Below are 21,189 nucleotides of genomic sequence, written 5' to 3' on the forward strand. Positions count from 1 at the left end.
GTTTTAGCACGAAGGGCAACCCAATACCGCTATCAATCAGATACGAAACAAACTTTAAATAATCGATATAGGACTGGGAGGAATGGTTTTTCCACTGCAGAAAGATAAAACACTCTATTTTTATGTTCATCTGTTACACTAATTGAGTCTGTTACTATCAACAGTTGGATAGTGCTCCCTCGGGAACTGGGAAGCGTCCTTCGGGGATGGAAAGTGAAACCATTGTCCATGTATGTTTCGCTAAATTTAACTCAAGCATAAGAGCGTGGAGAAGAGTGAAGAGTTAAGCGAAAAACGAGAAAGAAATATATAAATAAACGGAAGCCGTCCTGCACCAAGGAAGTAAGTGGCTTCGTTAGGTTTCGAAACTTATCTGCTTGGTTACTTGTTTCCTGAAGCTATTTTTAAAAGTGACCTGCAAGTGGGAGGAAAATCCGAAAGGAATGAACAGTTCAGTCCCACATAGCGCCTGGTGGAGAAAAGCGGTTCGGTGGACGGCATCCTTTTTAGGGTAGATTGTTTTATTTTTCTCCCGTGTGTCTTGCTTCACCCTCCTGAGCTTCGACAAGGAGAGACTTTACCAAACGTGTCCTCGATGATGGATTTGGCAAAAGTTGTATCCAAAACACCCCGCGACCTTGCGTTTCGGTTTTATTTTTGTTCGGTTTTATTTGTGTTTTCCATCAGCAAAGTTTCGAACGACACCAGCAAGTGTGCAGAAACGTGTACAAACTGACACAGAAATGCTTTTTTTTTGGTTTGGGGTTTTTCCTTCGTTTTGCTTGCCACCACCTGCCAAGTTCCCTACGCCTTTCCACGGGGCCAGTGAATGTGCGCGCGCGAGAGACAATCATAAAAACGCTCAAATTTATAGCCACCACACACCGACTAAAACACAAACCATGCACACCTACACACATACATACAGAGGACGAGCGAATACCCTGCCTGGGCGCCGGTGGCAAAAGGAAGCGGAAAAACCGAACGGAATGGTGTGGTGTTGGTGGAAAACCCCACGCCTGGCAGAATGGTGAGAGGCGAAACAGGCAGCCGACCCGGGAGCAGCAATAGTGAAAGGATGGGTTTATTTCTTTTCCCTTCAAATTTATTGTTTCGCGTGCCGATGCGCGTCTTGCCATGGAGGGGGGTTTGGGCCGTACGCAAAGTGGCAAAAAGGGATGTTTTAAACCTAATGTAACCCCAACCGAAAGCGAAGGACATTCGTGCAAAAAAGGGACCACTGTGATGGCAGTCTATTCGTGCACGTCTCGTTAATTTGCCTATAACAACACATCTTCATTTTATTTGACCTACATTCTTTTCGTAGTTTGTACGCGCTTGTTTGGTTTTATATGTGTTACCAGACCGTCGTTTGTTCTTGTAAACCTTATGAAGTTTTTCTGCCAATTTGTTGTGATTTAAAGGTTCTTCTAATGAAACCTCTGAATCTATGTTGTAACCGACTAAATGTTACGCAACGAGAGACGCCATAAGAGTGTCCCTGATCGTGAGGAAAAGAAAGCACCAGTTAACCCGGTGGACAATTCGAGCAGCGGGGGAAAGCAGAAAAGTCTTGTACTACAATTATTTTGTACACATATTTTCTATTCGTGGAAGAAATGGCTTGAAGATGGTAAGAAATGAGTGCAACGCAAGTGAAAGTAGGAAAGGATAACCGTCTTTTTCAAATGTGATACGATGGAGGCAAGTGAAAAAAAGCTGTAGTGATGGACATAGATTGACGAAACATTAGATGGAAGCTAGCAACCGGTAGACCCTTCTTTGCTAGAAAGAAATGCTTCTGAATGAAAAACAAAAAGAAATCAAACTAAATGTACATATAATTCTAGTAAATTTTAAGCGGACACCGACTAAACTCAGCGTCTAGATGTATATTTTCCGTCTGTCCTACGTTTCTCGTCATTTCAACCGCGCTGCGTCGCCGTTGACGGACCACCCCTGTGCACTTTCCTGCGAGTTCTAACCTCCTGCCTTCCCTTACTGTACCAACTCAAAGCCCTCAGTAACTTTCACTGCTCTATCCCAAAAAGAAAGAGAGAGAGAGAGAAAGAGAGAACTCTTGGTCTCCCACCGACAAGTACACCATGGCAGCATGAAATATAATTGGTAGTATTTATTCTGCGTTTCCCCCGCAATCTGGAGGGCGATACGTCGAGGATGGAGGAAATAAAGTGACATAAAGTTAAATACATGGAAAAATAAGATAAATATGAAAGTGAACAATAGAGAGAGATCAAAAGAATGACATTTGCTAAAAGTCAAAACACTACATTCCTATGCGATAGAGAAAACGAAACAATCCCTAAAGACAGTATAGAGAAAGAAAGAGAGAGAGAAAGAGGAGATTCCTATAAAAGAAACATAAACTTCAATAATTCAAAGTAAGAGGTGCATGAAACAATCTCGGTTAGAAACTCCTCATTCTATAGACACCCTGAACGGCAAAGAAATAGTATCGTTAGTGGGAAACCATTTGAATACCATTACTCGGAGCATAAGTACGGTGAAAATCCCATACGCCCGGTTTAGGGCGACCCAAACGTAAGCATGCGAAAGAAACGGAGAGGAAATGACGAGCAAACTAAAGTAGCGATTTCAAACGATGTGAAGTTGAAAATCTAACCATTACTTTACTTAGATCGTGTATGTTGTACCAACGATGGCTTAAGTTTAGGCGTTTCTCGGTGTCAGTGAAAAAAAAAAAAACACACACACGCAGTTCCGGTAGTAGTCATGTTGAGTTCTGTTTTGAGGAGGGAGAGGTGAGTTTTTAGAAAACAAACCCCATCCTTCGTGCGGACGGGCAGGTGCATGTAGCTTTGTTTTTGGGCGTGTTTGAAGGGAAAAATAAGGAACAGGTTGAATGAATGAAAAAAATAAAATGTACGATGCACAGGATGACAGACTGGATGGCAGGGAAATACTGGATTGCAGAGGGAGAGAGATTTTGGAGAGCGTTTGAATGAATAGAAACCAAACCGATACACTACCGAACACTCACATGACGAGCGGGTCCGGTGATGTGAAACCCAGAAACAAAAAAACGTGGATAAAGCAATATGAAGTGAAATAAATTTAGATATCGAAAGAGTACTCCGTGTGGCCCTGTGTTTTCCATAATTCTGACCCTCACCGAAACCTATCCGAAAGCGAAACCGAAAATGAACTCGCGGAACAACCCTGCACTTGATGGGGGCATTGTGCCCCCGTGAGCCCTTGACGCTTTCGAACATTGGTCGGTGAGTCTTGGGCGGTAAGACTTAATTAGTGGCTTTGATCAAACAGTAGGCGGGCCTCCAGAGCCTTCAAGGCTCACTTTGATCGATGGCCGAATTATGCAAATTTGAAAACGTGATCAAACCATCTGAGCTTTTCCCTCATTCAGCTGCTTGATCGCTTAACAACTCTTCCTCGTTGCAAACATAACATTTTAATTCATCACGAAAAGTACAAGTTTGATGTTTCTAATTCACTTGTTGATTGTCACAAAAGAGGATTTTGGTTAAATCAACATCATAATTTTCAACAACAGGAAGGTTAAAAGCATTTCTCTTCCGACAAAAAGTCACAGCTCTTCCAAGATCTCTCGGCTCATAAACACCGTAAATATTATGCTCGGTTTAAAATCTCAATAAGCCGCATCCTTGCACTCCAACAATAAATCGACGAAATGGGAACAATGTTACAAATTTGAATAAACCTTTCGCTTCGCAAGATCACCACATTTTTGTGGACAGGCAAGGAAAGGCGAACACGAACAAGCCAGGCCAGGTTCCAGGTTCAAACGCTCGATTGACCGATCAACATCAAAACCACTCAGTGGGGGGATCATGAGGTTGCGAACCGTTCGGGCAACGAAGAACGAGCGACGAAACGGACGGGGAAATCAAATTAGCCACAGTGGAAATCCGTTCTTAATCTGTTGCTACCTTGTACCGGCGAATGGTTTATATCGCCGTAAAACTAAATCATCGAACGACATTAAAGCCATCTGCTGGCGAAGCCATCCCGCCCCGGTGCCGGGGCCACTTCTCAGCGGGCGCCACGAACGTACGCGTTCGCTGTCCCTTTGCTCGGGGTTTTCCGCGATGCTGTTGATACTTTTTCCGCACGCAAACCGGGAGAACCCATCCCGAGCTTCGCGAGCCGGAGCTGTGGACGGAGCATATTTGCTGTGGCAATAAAACATTCACAAATAGATAGAGCCACCCGTTTCACCTCCCCTCTCACCCTGGATCGACTACTTGAGGCCAGTCCGGTGGTTAAGCGACGAACCCTGGTTAGAAGAAGACGAAGAACCTTCGAAGGCGCAACCGGAACGGGAGGGGGCATATTAAAAATAAAGCTCCGCTCCGATACTGAGTTTAATGGAAAAACCGGTAGTTGGGAGGATTAATTTAATATTTATTGAAAAGAAATATTACGAATCGGGCGGCGACGGAGCGTCACGCGCAACCGGTCCGGACTGCTCCTGTTCGCCTTTTTCTTTGCCTTTCTTTCTGAAGGCTCTCCATTTTCGTTCCCTTGCTGTGGCTTCTTTCGCTAATCCTCTGCACGGATAGTGCTGGCCTGGTCCTGGTCGGTTCCAGGCCGTTCGTACTTACGATAGCAGAAGATAGTAACGTCGAGCTGGGAAGGAGGACGTAGGTGATGATGATGATGGGAGGAATCTGCACGAGTTTTTTGGTTGCAAAACCCATTTCGATCGGATTTGCGAAACCAACGAAGTCGTCTCGAAAGAGTCGTTTTTAGCGTTTCACAATAAAAGGTTACTTTAACAAAATCTTTGAGACATTTTACCACAAATTGAGTCAACTTTTCACACACAACCGAAAACAATCTCATACATGTTTGACTCAAAAAATCTCGAAACGAAGGCTAGATTTAGCGTTCAATAATTCAAGCACGCCGAACGCTACTGCAACGAATCAATAAGGTATTAGCGCTAGAGCCAGTTTTCGGACCAGCTCCTCTAAGCCACGTTCAAACAACTGACCGGCAGGCTAAGCTCTTTCTCCGTCCAATCCGAGCCAGCCTCACCGAGCCGCCTTGGTCTAATCGATATGACATTAATATATTCTAAATTTATTAATACCATCAATACGAGAATGGCACGTCGGTGTCCATTTTCCTCCGGATTTGGCTTCTGCCTTGCGGGACGGGGATTATTGTTGAAATTCTTACGGTTTTTGTCTCCACCCTGTTTCTCCCTACTCTTCGTCCAGAAAGAATGGCCCAGCGGGAAGGGGTCAGTAATGAAAAAAAAAGCTTAAGGTACATCTCAAAAGGAGTAGAGATATTGCGCCCGAGAAAAACGTGGTGTCGCCCGCGAAAAGGAATGGAAGAAAAAACTCCTCCTGATTCCATGCCGTGGCAGAAACGCGTTTGTCTTCGAAAAATCGATGCAGCGCCCTCGGCCGCCGGTGAAGAAATAATGGCCGGTATACGCTTTTATCATTTTCGTTATTAATATTTACATTCCTCCTTGCGCCTTGTCTGATGTCTTTGATTTTGCCTCCGTTCACCGCAAGATTATGCTGTAATCAATTCTTTCCTTGATTCGGGCGAACCGCGAGGGGAATGGTTAAGAGAAGGGATAAGAAACTTCTGGCCGTGGGCGTTTAACGATGCTACTGCATCCGCTCGAGCGCAGGGAAAACATTTCGACGGGGTTTCGCGTGCTGCAACGCCGCTGTTGAGCAGCCAATAATAAACTCCATTCGTTAGCGTCCAGCGCGTCCCGAAAGCAGCGGGAAGAGTAAAACCGAGCGATCAAAAGCCCGGTGAGAAGATGAGACATGCATGCATGGACGAAGAAATATTAAAATGATCCAGCTTTCGTTTGATGTGGAGAACGGGTGAAAATAAAGCCACGCTTCTTTGTGGTAAGAAATCTTGGTTTACATTTTGAATTATATATGTATTATTGTTGGAGTTTTTAACATTTTAACATTGATGAAGTTGTATTTTAAACATTGTATACTTCTTTACCCTATTTTAACTTTTTAGAAAAGCATTGTTATAAAATATTTTTTTCAAGAAAAATAATCCAGCATATTTCTGGTGCACACCTCTTTCTCTTTTCGATCTACCTGAAATATAAAAAACTAAAAGGAAAACAAAAAGCAAATCCTTCACTAGTCGAACAATACACTTTTAGTTCCTGTAGGTTGTCGTAACCAAATGAATGTTTTACCGCATGAAGTAGACGATCGTTGTAAATATCTTTGTATGAATAAAAGAGGCACATTCAAAAAGAAAAGCATACTTGGAATGTTTCAATCAGCTCATTTCAAATTTTCTTGTGGTATTTTTTTCAATTCTAGCGATAGCATTATGAAGCACTCATTTGAAAGGTATGCAATCGAAATGATTATGAGCATTCAGAGGAAAATAAAAGAAAGCATCAGAGGAAAATAAAAGGAAACTCAACGCAACAATTTGAACAGTGAAATTTGACAAAAAATCATTTTGAAACAGGGTTCCATTATTTACTTGTATTTCAATTTATATCATTCGTTACAATATCTGCAGATTTAAAATGAAGATGAGTTGCCAGATTAACTTTCCTGTTGCAAGAATTTATTCAATTGAGATGGAATATTATCCTTTTCTATATCGTCAGTAAATCCATCCGGATGCATCTTTTCAATCAATCGAAAGGTACGCCGGAAATGGTTAGTAATGCTTCATCGCAAATTGAACCGAGTGCATCCGTGAAGGGCTGCATTGAATGTAATAAAGCTTTTGTACATTCGAAAATCATTTACTTCGCCTGGGAAATCCGTTGTCGAGTTCGCTATCTAATCCGATGCTATTCAGCGGGTCGTATGATTTTCCCATCGGTTCGTTGCAAGTGCAGTTGCGCCGCGTTTGACTTCGTGGCTTTCCCAGTGAATAGTGCCACGGAGAAAAGGATCATTTTCAGATCAAACCACGCGCCACACTGCAAACGCATTCATCCACGTTACACATTCGGTTCCGGGATTTATTCAACCGTGACACGTTACCGCAACTACTGAACTTTAAATTAATTTTCCAAAAAGGATAAAGCTTCGTTAAGCCGAATGAAAGTCACCGGCGTACGTGTGGAATCGGCTTGGGATGAAGGAAAAACCTTTGAGTCGCAGGTGCAGTTTCATTTTTGCATCCATGAAAGAACGCGTACTGAATTGAGTTTCTTGTGCGCGGTCGCTTTTCAAATTACCAATCTGTTCTCAGTGAAAGAAACTCAACGAGCTTTGCCTCTTAGCGTCTTCTAGCGTCTCGTTCTGTTGCCCGTAAGTCGTGTTAATGGAATTTCTTGCAGCTTTCCGGTATTCAATAACCACACCACTACCACGCCACGGAGGAAAACGACGGTACAATGAGGGAAAATTGCAGCCACCGGAACTCTGATTGAGACTGGCGTGTGACATTTTGATGAATTAACAAATCACACTTCCCCGATGCCGAAGTGCCAACTAAGTCGCTGGTGGGAAAATCGTCGAAAAACCCCGGACGACACCGTCAGCGAAAAATGTCGCGAAAAACAGGAGACGCGCCGAAAATCACGCAGCATGATGAAGTGGAAATCGGATCGGTCTGGAGGTCTGGAAAGTTTCGCTGCAGAGAACACACAGAAATCGTTCCTCCGGACGTTCATCCCTTCTCCCCCGCCACAGGACCAAGGTGAATTAATGAGTTTTCCAGCACAATGGCAACGGGGCGGGGAAGAGGAGGGTGCCGATGTCTCGTTCCGGACGGCGAAGAAAGACGACGCCGGTACGCCGGGGCCAAAAGTTAAGAATGTAAAATGAAGAGTAATGATCCTGCTTCGCTGTTTTAAGAGCCCGCGTGCCGGAAGCAAGGCTTTTCCCTGGCGGATGGAAAGCGGCCCGGGCACTCGTGGAGACAATTAGATTAGAGACCGCGCGCGGAAGGAGCAGATCAGGACCACTCCATGTTGCGACAACACTTACACTTACTCTCTCTTGCAACCCGGACCGCTCGGCGTCATTTTTCACAACCGACAGCCATTTCCGGATTGCTTTTTGATGGTTTACGAAGCTGACAGGCTTTGGCTCGGTGATATGGAAAGCCCCATGGAAAGCACTAAGTTTGAGCCCACAATGATCTCTTGTAGGAGTCGATAATTTCACCCAAAGGGGGGAATTTAATTTGAATTCACAATCGAAAGAAAGATTTGTTGCAGTTGTAAGAATAAAATTTGTTAGGAAATGCAAGACAAAGTTTATCCGACCAACTTTTCGGACGCAAGTTTTCACTTCTCGTTCTCAGTTTTCTTCAACTGCAAATTACAAAACCAGCCTCAAAGTAGCATTGAAATTAACTTGTACGAAAACAATTCGTGAATTGCAATCCTCTTACTTTTCCGCAACCACCTTCCCGTTTCCACAAAGGGCAGGAAAAACCTGCCCAAAGATTCGGCTTCCTTTTAGCCAATAAAAGTCCAACCACTCAAAGCAAACAACTCCAATCTCAATATTATTAACACAATGTTATGCTTTTCCTTTCCACCCGCCACCGGCGGAGAGTCCCAACCCAGGTCCTGTACGAACTATCTGCTTTTCCGGTGGGGAAATTCGTCTTCCAACAACGACACCGTTCCGTTCGTACGCTCTCGAAGCGAATCGTTGGAAGATCTTGAAAGAACAACGTATTACGATTGCGAAAAAGAATTACCGATTTTCCTTTGTTGCGAGCACCACTTCAAGGGGGAGAGAGTGAGGCGAAAGTAGAAAGGATAGGACCGATCGATTGGTGTAGCATTTTCCGTTTCCGTCGGCTTTTCCCGGAGCCCCAAAACCCGGCAAGCCGAGCTCAAAAGAACCTCAATGATCAATACCATTTTACTTTCGTTTAAGCTCCGAAATGGAACAAATGCTCGCCCGAACGATACGGAAAGCGGGGAAATGGAAGAAAAGCTTCCGGACGCCGGGCGAAGGTGCGGAAGTTTCGGTAAAGTCACTCCACACCCGGGTTCCTGGACGCCTTTGGCCTCCACCGGAGAGTGGATGGAAAAGTTTTCCCATAAAGTAGATTAATATCAAGAAATCGAAATCGATGTAATTCCGGTCGGCTTTGGTCGACATCGTGTGTTGCGTCCGTTTTTCTTTCGGCTTTTCCTCTTTCACCGGGCGGTAAAACTTTTGTCACACAACGTTCGAGCCGTGGACGCGTTGCCTAATCTTACCATACACTTTTTTTTTGTGTTATTTGTCTTGAAGTTGGTGTTTTGCATTCCATCCAATCGGGAATGGATTTTCCGGTGTCGCTTCCCGAAGACAGCACGAAAGCTTTTGCCAGTTTTCCTGATCCCCCCCTTCCCGGGCCGGGCCATCAAATCGGAGGCCGATGAAAGGAAAGTTGTTCTTATTAATTTTCTTCGATTTGTAGCAACAGCGACGTGTGTTATGGTTCCACATCTGCTACAACGGCCGCTCTTTCTTCGGCCAGAAAATGTCTTTCCATTTGAAGTTTTCCGCGAAAGCCCTGTTAGGCAGCACTAAAACCCTTCAGAAAAGCCACATCATACGAGCGTCTCGTACGGCGCACGTTTGGTTTTCCAGTGGTAATCCGTTGGAAATAATTTGGTAAAGAACCCCGGTTTGCCTTTCAAATCCTGGTCTTCTTTTTTTTTTTATTGTAGACGGAAAGTCAAGTGTACTTCTCGGAGGCGTTTGAAGTGTTTGGAAAATCCGCCCGGCTAATCCTTCGTTCGCGCGAACTCGAACGCCACTCACGAGTGCTTTCGTACGGAGCAAATCGTGAAATTGAAATGTAAAATTGAGCAATGAGGTGAGTAAATGGATTTTTCCCGCCTTTTCCACAGCCAACGTGCGTCTGTGTTTTCCAGAAAAAATAAAACAAATCTTTCCGAAGGATCTTCCACTGTATCGCAACATTTTGACAACGTTCTTCGCTTGGGGATTGATTCGATTATTTTGAACCTAATCCTATTCCAAGTGAACCGTCTTCATGCGTCCGCTTTTCCTAATCACTCCGTGTGGTTTTGGTGATGGAAAATTAGTAACCCGATCCGACCCATTCCCTCCCCCGCACAACAGACGGGTCGTTTTGTAACGGGTGACGATCTTGTTAGTTACCGAAATTAGTTGAAAAGTTTGAACAATTTTGAATCCAAATTGGGCTCGCGTGCAACTCAATACAAATCAAATCGGGACGCTGGATGCGGTCCCTTAAAATTCGGGACCTTCATTAGACTTCAGCACATGACTGGATGGCACCATCGTCACCGAAAGATGATTGATAAAGTTTTAATTGAGAATTTAAATTGGGTCTCCTTTGGAGCGAACTGTTCAGTCGGGAGGCCTTGAAGGAGTTTTATTTGTCAAATAGAAAAAAAGGAATAGGAAACCCACAAGCGAACTAGTTTTCCTTATCTGTTTGGTTTGGTGATGTTTTGCATTTTGGGATGATAGTTTTCTCAAGACGTTTTATTTGACTGTGAGTGAATATTCGGTTGGGCCCGGGGAAACACTCTTGACAAAATGCCAACTTTATGGATGGAATATTTTAGTCCCAAGAACAGCTGCTACTTGCCATTTTACCGGAAGCAACGAAACGTCCTAGAGTTCGTGGATGAGCTTCAGGTGACATTTTTATTGCATCTCTTGCCCGAACCCACCGGGATGGAATATATTTTCCACCTCCTCAAGCGATGCATAATGTGCAAATTGCATCGAAAAACAGATGTGTGGATCTCGTAGAAAAATGGATGGGTCGTGGGGGCGGGGGTGGGGACAATTTTCCACCCATGTTAACACATGTTTACTCACCAGACCGTTTTGAGTGACAACCGGTTCGGTTGGAATTTCTCGGTTCAATTGCTTCCTTGAATAGGGGTTTTCTTCGGAAACGTCGGAAAAGGGTTTTTCCCGGAAGGAAACGGAACGAGCGAAACGAGTGTACGATTCCACGACACACCGGGACATCATAATCAATTTACATTTTATCGCCTGACGATGTGCGGGGAGAGTGCAATTTTGTCGGAATAAGGAAAAAAGGGCAAGGAAAACAACCAGCCAAGTGTAACCTGCATCGAAGGTAACAGCGGGATCGAATGCACTTGCACGAAATCAAGCACCACATTGCAACCGTCCGTGGAAAAGCGTCCGTCTATCCGTTGAAGGTTTTCATCCGACGGACAAACTGGAGGGCGGGGGTTTTATTTGCCTGCCAAAAAGAATTTTCACTCCCAGGACCGTCCTCGCCGTGGCTTGGCTGGATCTTCCGTTGTCGAATGTGTTTGTAGTTCGTTTCGTTCCGGGCAAGGACGCGATTTATGTGTCACCCGGTGAAGGAGGAACCGCGGGAAGCTGCTCCGGGCAGGCAAGATTATGAAACAAGTGCACTCCATGAAGAGTTCGCCGGGTTTTTCCCTTCTTATTCCTTTCTCGCTCTATGAGCAATAAAAACCACTCTTTGGAGTACACAAACTCACACATGGTTACGGCACATCGTATTACTGCTGACGCTTGCACTTGCTGTAACTGACGTGGGCTTACCATTTGCCTTTTTTTTCAATCTTCATCCTCTAAAAAGGTGGACAAAATGTCATCCAAAAACGGGAACTGCCGTGCATTTACGAACCGACGAGGAAAAAAACCCGACCAAAAGGAAGGACACGTGCAATGGGGAGCGAGTGAGAGAGAGAGAAAACCTGAACGGAACGAAAATGAACTCCGACACCCGTGAAGGTTGGATCAGTGTTCGCGATAATGCCCGGGTGAAAAAAAAAAAAAAATACGGGAGTACCTTCCCTCGGCCACATTCGGGAAGTTGCCCTTTTTAAGTTCATTTATTATATGCTTGTCTTGTTTCATGAAGTTGTGAGCTTTATTGCTGGCTTTGGAGGCACCACTCTCTAGGACTTGTTTTTTTTTTTGTTCTTTGCTGTTCAGCACAACCGCCCTTTCGAGGGAAGCTCTTTTTTACTTGTTTTTACTCTGCGAGGACGTACCGGCACAAAATTGTTGAACCAACGGAGCGTCAACGGATTGATAGTGATATTTGCATTTTCGAACCGTTTCAAGAAAAAATAAAACCCGCCCGTCAAGGACCGGAACAGGGACAGGGCAGCTTAAGGGGAAAAAAAGAATTAAGCATCGTTAAATGGCACCAGCGAGACCGTTCGAGGTTATGTTACCTCACTCGACAAGTGTATATTAACACGTCCCGTTCGCTTTTCTTGGAGCAGACAACCGACAACCCTACACCGACGATGGCGAACAGGGATCGGTTGGTGAATAATTAATAAACTAAACGGTTTTCGCACGATCCAAAGAGATCTCCAAGGTAGGTTGTCCCAGCCCCGTACAAGGATCATTGTTATGAAATTGGAGTCCCCGATCACGATCGATCGGTCGCTGAACCAGAAGTGACAAAATGAACTCCTCTACCGGAAACCTTCCATCTCCAGTTTCGTTCACCTGAAGCGCATGGTCATGTTACCCAAAGGGCCTCGAAATAGGCCCGAAAACACTGGCGAGACTCCGATTTGAAGTATGCCGAAATGGAATCTCTCCTTGTAGCGGCGTTGAATTTCGTTCGCTAGCGAAAGGAATGTGTTTTTCGTGGAATCCGAAATCTGATAGCGTGATATTTTGATTCATTTCGTCCGTCTGAAGATCTGCCGGAGCCAACAGCACCTGGGAGGAAGCGTTTTGAGGGAGAGCTAGTCCAGGGCTGGAACTCTGATATCGTGGGCAACGGGTTTCGTAGAACACTCCGCTCTCAACAGTGTTGGCATCCATCTTACGCCGTAACGCCGATCGAGCGTCAACCGGAATCATAACATTTCCATCGAGAACACCACCCCGAACCGGTGCGGGAGATTCCTGCCTGCCGGAGAGCGGTCAGAGAAGTCCGCCCGATGATTGATTGCTTCAATCATCCGCGCTGACAGCGTTTTCAGCTTTGTCCACCCGGGTTTTGCAGAGGAGAAAGGTGCCGCCTCAACAACCGGGAAACAAACCAGAACCAGGTGAGCGATAAAAAACGCGTTTTCATATTTACTTGTTAATTAGCACGCAAACGCACCGTTCCATTCTCCCGGTGGCGGGTTCTGGAGGCTGTTGAACCCTTCGGCTTGACCGTTGGCTACTTTCGTGCGAAAGTCCTTCTGATGAAACGATTCGCGTACGCCGTGACAGAGATGAATTTGTTTTAATGAGCCCACGACAGGGCCGTGCAATTGGCGTTAAAACTGAAGCGGTTCTGATCTTGATTTTCCTGTTCTTCCGCACCGCGTTCTTGTCTGCGCTTTCGAAAGGACTCCGATGTAATGTCATTTTAATTATAACATTGTCAATTTTACTCCATCTCGATTGACATGGGGCTTCCTTTGCGAGTTGTCCTCGTTACTTCACTGACAATTTGATAAATGTCGAATGCAAGTGATCGTACCAAGCGATCTTCCTTTTAATTACTTTCAAACGTTCCTCACCAGCACGTAAAGACCCAGCATTATTTTAATAAAACGCTTCCTAATTGTTCCGCCTGTAATTTAGCCACCATTGGAACCTGGAACCTTTGTCCACCACTTCGGCTTTCGCTTACCTCGCTTGATTGAAGGACAACTCCGGTGTTTTGATTGTCCGCGGCATTGGCTGCAAATGTCACTTCCATGTGAACGTAATGGTGCGCCACGCGCACTCCTAACCGCTCCTAATGCGCTCCTTTGCGGTGGCCAAACGGTTTCTGGTGGCGCTGGTAATTATGGTCTGCGCGCATTTGAAAAACAATTATCCGCGCAATCGTACGGTTTTGGATTTCTGCGTGTCCGTGTGTGTGTGTCTGTTACGCTCGTCCACCGTGCGATGGCCAAGTGTTTCACTGTGACACGGGCGTAATTAAGAAATTACCGGGTAGAGGCGGTAAAGGAAAAACGCGGAGTGCGGTGTGTGTGTTACTTTTTCATCAAAAAGTCTCTGAGGGAATGGTTCGCCGAAGGAGTAGAGCAGCAGCTTGGATTGCGAAATGCCCGGCGGGAAATGCTTCCGAAGTGACAATCGAACGCGGCGGTGTTATTTCGCACAGTGGGATTAAAGAGCGGACACTTGGATTTATTTGAGTAAACGGAAAAATTGAATTTATTTGAGGAAAAAATTTCATGGGTTTATGTGATAATCCAACAAAGTATCAGAATTTCAATTTGATCGATTACATTTTATCATGACTGCGTAAAGTCAAAGTTTGAACAATGAGAGATAATTCAGTATACTCCTGTTGTCTCTTTGGTTCATCTCAAATTTGAGTGAAAAACAATTGTTCAAGTCATCTTTCGTTCCATATTTGAGAACTAGTAAACAACATCCACTTATTATGCTTATACAATGTACTGCTTAAACGCAAGAAATATTTCAAATTTGAATTTTGCAATAAACACGCAGAGAAACTAAAACAACCTGTTTTTATTTACACAGAACCCTCATCAATTCAACATAGTGAGATTGCCTGTCAATTTCAACGTCTCCGCTGTGGAGACTCCAGATGACAAGGTGTTAACACCTTGGAGACTCTCGTTTTGATACAAAAGCTCAAATTCGTGTTCGTTGCAAGATTTCAGAATGTGGAAATAGTAACATAACATGACACAAATATAAACTTACAATTTAGGTTTTTTATGTTGAAAGAAACGGAAGCAAAACAAATGAAAATGGGGAAAAGACGGCCTAAGCTTTGCATTCATATTTATTTCCATTTTTTAGTTTTATTTCGAGATTTGTTTTATGAACTTTAAATAATTTTGACTTCAATTATTTGTTAAATTATTTATTTAATTATTCAAGGTTGACTCAAAACTTGCTTCAGTTAAATGATTTATCCATTCATATTACAAAAATAAAATAAAAGTGCATTTATTTGTCCTTTGTACTGAAAGCTTTCTTTCTTAAAACTGAATATACTTCTGAGGTTCTGATTGTAAAGAATATGACCATTTTTTATTTAATTTAACTCAACTGTGAATGTGAAGAAATCTTGTTGGGAATTTTCCCTAGCAATCAAACATCCACCCATCGGCATTATGTTATCCCACTGTGCGTCACAAGTTGCTCCACACTGATTGGGCGGTAAATAAATCCCGTAACTGGCGGCATTTCCCGGTGGAAAACTCTATCCTTTCGCACCTTCAAACACCACGACGGTGGCAAACAAGCCCCCGGCAGTTTTGGCAGGTCCAGATGCGAGAAATCCAGTTTGTCACCTTCGATTAGCGAGGGTGGCGACCGATTGCGCCATTCCGATTGCGTTCGTATTACTTCTGCAAAAGCACCGACGGCCATATTGCCACCCCTGGTTCGGTCGAACCCTACCGAGTTGGCCTCCTCCAGCCTTGCCTTGTGCTGCGACGTGCCCTCCTCCATTTGTGGCTGGGGGAACGGAAGCTGTGTGGCCCGAGGACGAAAAGCCAATTTCCACCGGGCTACCCGAGTACTGGGAAAGTTTAACTTATTTGCTAATTTATTTAACCGCAATCAAGAAATTACTTGGCCTCGAAGTTTCACTTTAGCATGCCCGCGCCGAGTCGTTCCTTTTTTCCCACCGAATCCCCAGTGTCCGTCGCTTCTGTTGTTTCGCAGATCGCACACAACAAAACACACACATACACCAGAACCGTTCTCCTGCTTCGCCCCTTTGCCAAACCGCCAGCCACAAAACCCCACCTCCCCTCCATTGGACCGATTGGACAAACATTACCGAGGGTTGTTCGTACCTCAACATCCTCCCCCGGGGGAGGTTTTTCCACACGCCCCCTCGAGGAGCGTTACCCGCGTCCGCTCGGTTCTTGGGACCAAAAATGCAGTTCTCAAAGTTTCCGAAGAAATACACAAGACCCACACCGTTCCGGTTGAAGCAATCGGTGCGGTTTTCCAATTGTTTTTCACAATGGCACTGGAAGCCCGGTTTTGGTGGGGCGCAAGTTTTCCCGACAATTTACTAGTGCGCCGGCGAACGGTCGGGGTACCGAGTCAGGTACCGAAACCACAATCTCATTAACGTGTTATTGATTTTTTACATTTGTTTCCCGTCGGTGCGCTTAAGTAAGCGCAGTAATAATTTCTTGGTGGGAAACGGTACCGGGGGTAATCTTTGCTTTTTTATGAGAATTTTTCTTTACTGTTGTTGCAACTTTGATAAAACTATGCAATTGGACACGTAACATGTTCAATGTGGATATGAAATATTTTTTAGAGAATTCAGGTGGTATTTTTCTCCAATAATTTCGATCTATTCAAATTTTTATTATTTACAAATGTTCAGTTGAACTATTTCCTTGTTTTATCATAAAATATACGTTTTTAAACAAAATTGTAGGTTTTGGTTTGAAAAACATTGTTTTCTCATGAAATGTTTAAAGCGTTGACAAACCTTCAGTTTCTCAATCAAATAAAGAGAATTCAATGTTTATACTTTTTGTTCGTAGCTTTAAAACACATTACCATCTAATACGCTATTGATTTTTTATTTAATGAAATAGCTCACCAAGAAATACATAGCCTAGCCGTCACAATTTATAACAAAAACATTTTAAAAGGGAAGGTTGTATAAGTAGGTTTGTTAAAGGAATTAGCCGAAGTGAACCAAACAGGAACTTTTATTACAAAAATCTCGCAACGTCTGAAAGTAAGTGTTTTTCGTAGTTTTGTTTGTCTAATTTAAATTATTGTAACATTTCAAGCGTGGTAACGCCTTTGCTAACTTGTTTAAAATAACATTAAATCCTATGCATTCAGCCTCTTTCTAGTGAGATTCGGTTCGTGTTCCAATGTAATCCAACTCATCATCCTAGTAACCGATTGAGTGACTACGATTTGCGGTAGATTGTCGTCTAACCTTTCGCGTAACATCTCGCAACCGCGCCAACGCGACTTGCAGTTCCCGTCATTAACACCGTAAATCTCGCTTCGAACGCCAAAGTAGGTTTGATATCGATTTCAAACCATTGGCCGTCTGGGTCGACCTTCATCCAGCATCGCATCCATCGCCCACGTATCGATCGTCGAGCTTCAAACAACGATGATCTCACCTGGCACGAAAAAATGCGCCCGATCGGCAATTAACAGCTCGACAGAGGCTCGGTTTGCATCGAAACGGTTCATAAAAACTATTAACATAATAATTTAACCGATCGGACAGGCGCACGCGGCTCAAGCTGATCCGCGTTTTGATCCGTGGCCAGTTTTTTTCCATTTTCTTATTCAGGTGTGGCTCACTGTGCCATGATCCCTCCCGGAGCACAACTTCATTTTCGTTCGGTTGGTTTTTGTAGCCACAAACCGGAATGCAGTTGCAACCCACGCAATACACATGTTGCCCACGGATTCGGATTGAGCGTTCGGTTTGATCCGAAGTGGCCGATTGCAACCGAAATGCAAATTGGATTTATTTGATCTCCGCGGCCGAAAGTAACCTAATTTCAAGCAAATAAACAAACTCAGGATGTTTTAAATCGATTGCTGGCTGATACTAAGGTTTGGGGAAGTTCTGAAACAGGTTTAAACCCCCAAAGAAGCAGAATACATTTCGCAAGGAGAACCGGGAGAACCTTACCGTTAATCTTTTAATTTATGCACACGCTCCAGTGCGGTTTCAGAAAGAGCTTCCATTTCCAAGCGCCATTTGAACGCACGGTTGGCAAAAGAAACAAAAATAGTCTTAAGAGCCTCTAATGCCCAACGCCACTTACAGTGACGGTTAAATGTGAAAAAATGCCTAAATGTTCACCGTGGCTTTTTTATCAAGCTCAAAGCTGTTCAAGATAAACTGCGGAATGCGTTCGGGACGGTGGGAAATTTTCATCGTCGTTCCATTTTGAGGAATAGGCCTCTATCTTGGACGATAAAAGAAATTTGTTTCTGTTGCAATCAGCGTGCTGCGACTGCCTACTCGGCCGGCTCGTTGTTAACACGAACGGAGGCAAAAAGAAAAGGAACAACTCGCACGAACGGTGAAACAGATTTTATAAATCGATAATTTACCTTTAATTTACATCCAGCTCAAAATCGCATGTCCACGCTTGGCTTTTGGTGGTCGGGCGGGTTTCCTCCGCGCCCGCAAACTTGTACTCGTAATTAACGCACGCATAATCCTTCGCCAGGCCAGGGTGTTCAATCGAGCGGTTGTTGCGTTGAGATATCGCAAACACCCTCACCTCGTTTACCTCTCTCTCTCAAGGGGATTAACTTATCCTTAGGCTCGTTTCGAACTCGTTTCGAATGTTCTGGCCACGGGCGTACGAAAAAAAAGCCCGAAACAGCAAAGAGTTTAATTTATTGAATCGTTTTATATCGCTACCGCTAATCAGCCGCACAAATGTAACACCCACTGTGGCACAAGATCGCCCGGTGCCACGGGGCGTCGTCGATCGATCGATCGTTTTTTGGAGGAGAAGGTGGTCGACAAGTGGTTTGAGTACAAGAAAAAACAACCCCCAGAACGTAAGGGAGTCAGGAGCGACTCCCCAAAAGGACCCTCTTGGGGCTGAAAGAAGAAGCCGACATGCAAACGACGACAAACGGCTTGATGCGTGAAGTCTGCCAGTGGCTGCACCGAGGTTGCGCCTTCCCGATGAATCCCGGGCATGTCGATTTGTCTTTCGCATTTCTGTTATTTTTCCTCCTCAACTCATCGATTATGGAGATGCTCGCTTGTTGTTCCCGCTTGTCTACCGATTTCAGGGCAGTTTCGCAATTCCTCTTGTTGCGTTGCGTTTTTATCCATGAGAGCCTCTCCATCTGGTTTTCCGAAATAATTCTGCGAAGGCAAGTGGTTCCTTTTTTTTCGATTCTGACTTCCAACTTCTGACAGAGTGTATCGTTTTTTACACATCGGCTAGAAAGGAATGCAAAACGTAGCCCACGAAAAGGGAATATCTTGACGGTAACATCGGTAAGAACACTTGGCTTCGGCAGAGCGAGGAACACCACGCCGGTCAGCGTTAGGCCGAGTCGTCAGATCCGTAACCGGCGGCAAAGAAAAATTGATGAAGATAAAATCTTGCCAAAGATTTCGGACGATTTCCCCCCGCACATCACCCGCCATTCCTTTCCACCAACACGAATTGGCAATGAATCGCAATCCAGTTCGTACGTGTTCCGATCGAATCTTTTGCCAGCCTCGAACCACCTTGAGCTCCTCCCTTTCGCATTCGAAACGAACGGTGCACTCGGCAAAAACGATTGCAAAGCTGGAGCTTCCTCGAGGACATATTAAAACATAATTTATGCCACCGTGCGTCCGTGTGCCGGTTCCTCTTCAGCGTAATGCCCCGCGGCCCGCCTTATTAATGATGTACCGCATTTGTCAAAAAGCGCCTTTTGCTCATTTAAATGTCAAACCGTACGTCCCGCCTTGCCATTCGATTTTTTTTTTGTGTCGATCCGAATGCGTTTCGCGCGAAGGGAAAAAAATAAGGAATGGTTTTGCATGCGCCAAATGAGGACTTGTTCTATCACCTTCCGAGGGGTTATTTTCTAGCCTTATGATTACTCTGCACACACAGACCGATAGTTTTAGCGAGGCCTTTTTAAATCTCCACAATCACATACACGCATATGGGGCGGGAAAAATTTGCGGACATTCTACGAACTAATCACCATGCCACCTTTGTCTACGCACTCGGTAAAGATAAGAAAAGCCTGAGAAAAATAGCGTTCTTCTTTGTACTTTGCTCGGCAAGCGAAAGGAAACTACAGTTTAACGGCGACGCGTTACATACGGCGGGTTAATTACTTCGCTCATAGAACCGCGTCGACCGGAACGGTCATCTCTCTCGTCGTCGTCGATGGGCGGGAAATGCGGGTTGTGAAGTTTCCCACCGCTTGCCGTATGGGAAACGCCGTTCGAAAACTCCGTTGAACCGTGAAGACATCCCAGTTGGAGGTTGTGCGATAATTAGTGAGAATGTGTAGTAATTCCGACTGGAGCTGCGATGACATGCTGAAGTGGCCTTCGAGGGAATGGCAAACATATTTTCTTCGGTTTTTAAATATTGTAATAAAAACAACAATTCTCGGGAATGGTAAGCAATCGAAGGTGGTTAAAGCACGGTAATTACTTCATAATGGCAAAGGAAAACCACGACGTAGCGCAATGAAATGTCATCCTTCATCCCTAATATGACACCCGGACCCTTGTGACCGTATCGCCATTATCTATTCCATTGGAGGAATAATTGCATTGCCGCGCTATGTCATCCCGTCGCACCTCCCTCCCGATCCGTAACGGCCGAGTGAAAAATTATGTATGCACTTTTCATTCGCTTCTGCATCTGATAAATGTGTCATATGTCCATTCGCGGGCCCTGAAGGCTAACCCTGCTCCCTGCGACTTCTTCCAAGGCAAACCCATTTCGCTGGAAAGTTACACCATCAATTCTGGTCGAACGGACGTTCGCGTTCGCGGTGTTCGATGCCATTTCAGGGATTTGGTGTCGCACCCTTGCACTTGACCGCAACCCCCCTGGGGGGGAAGTGATATTTCCATTTCGATAAAATCATCATTTTTCTCCGCGCAGGTGGGAAGAAATCCGGTATCGGAAAATTGGCTACCGGCCGCACGAGGGGACAACCTCTCGTGTGAGATAGCGGAAAGGCGAATCGAGGGCTTGACACTTGGCAGAGAAAAACAGCAACCAACTCGATCCTCGCTCGGAAGATCAAAATCAGCCGAGGTTTTTCTGCCGTTTCTTGACTCTGTATATTTCTCTCCCTTTAGAAGCCAGCAGAAGAATCGGTAGCCTAATGTGCGGATATTAAGCGAGCCACCAAACAGCATCTTCCCGAAGGAGGATACTTTCATAAATAACCGTTTAGTACAGGTTGGCAAAGATTAATTTTAACCGATACAACTCGAACCGTTTTCAACTCCATGGTCTAGTACATCCTGCGGTTGGCACGGAGAGAACTTGGCGAGAGGCTGAAGTTAATTTATATCCGCGCAATCGAGCCGGCAGAAGGGCGCCCTATCTCCGGGCTGCAATCGATTCCCGCAACCGGGTGGGTTAATCCGAACGGTGGCCCTGACAGTCGCACCCGGCGACACGAACATCTCGCCCCGATACAGACAGAAGCCGATTCGTCCGTCAAGATAATGGATGCTTCTTCCGCGAGGCGAGCGAATGCGCTTCGCCGGAGTTCT

Source organism: Anopheles ziemanni, chromosome 3 (genome assembly GCF_943734765.1).
Source record: "Anopheles ziemanni chromosome 3, idAnoZiCoDA_A2_x.2, whole genome shotgun sequence".
NCBI lineage: Eukaryota > Metazoa > Arthropoda > Insecta > Diptera > Culicidae > Anopheles > Anopheles ziemanni.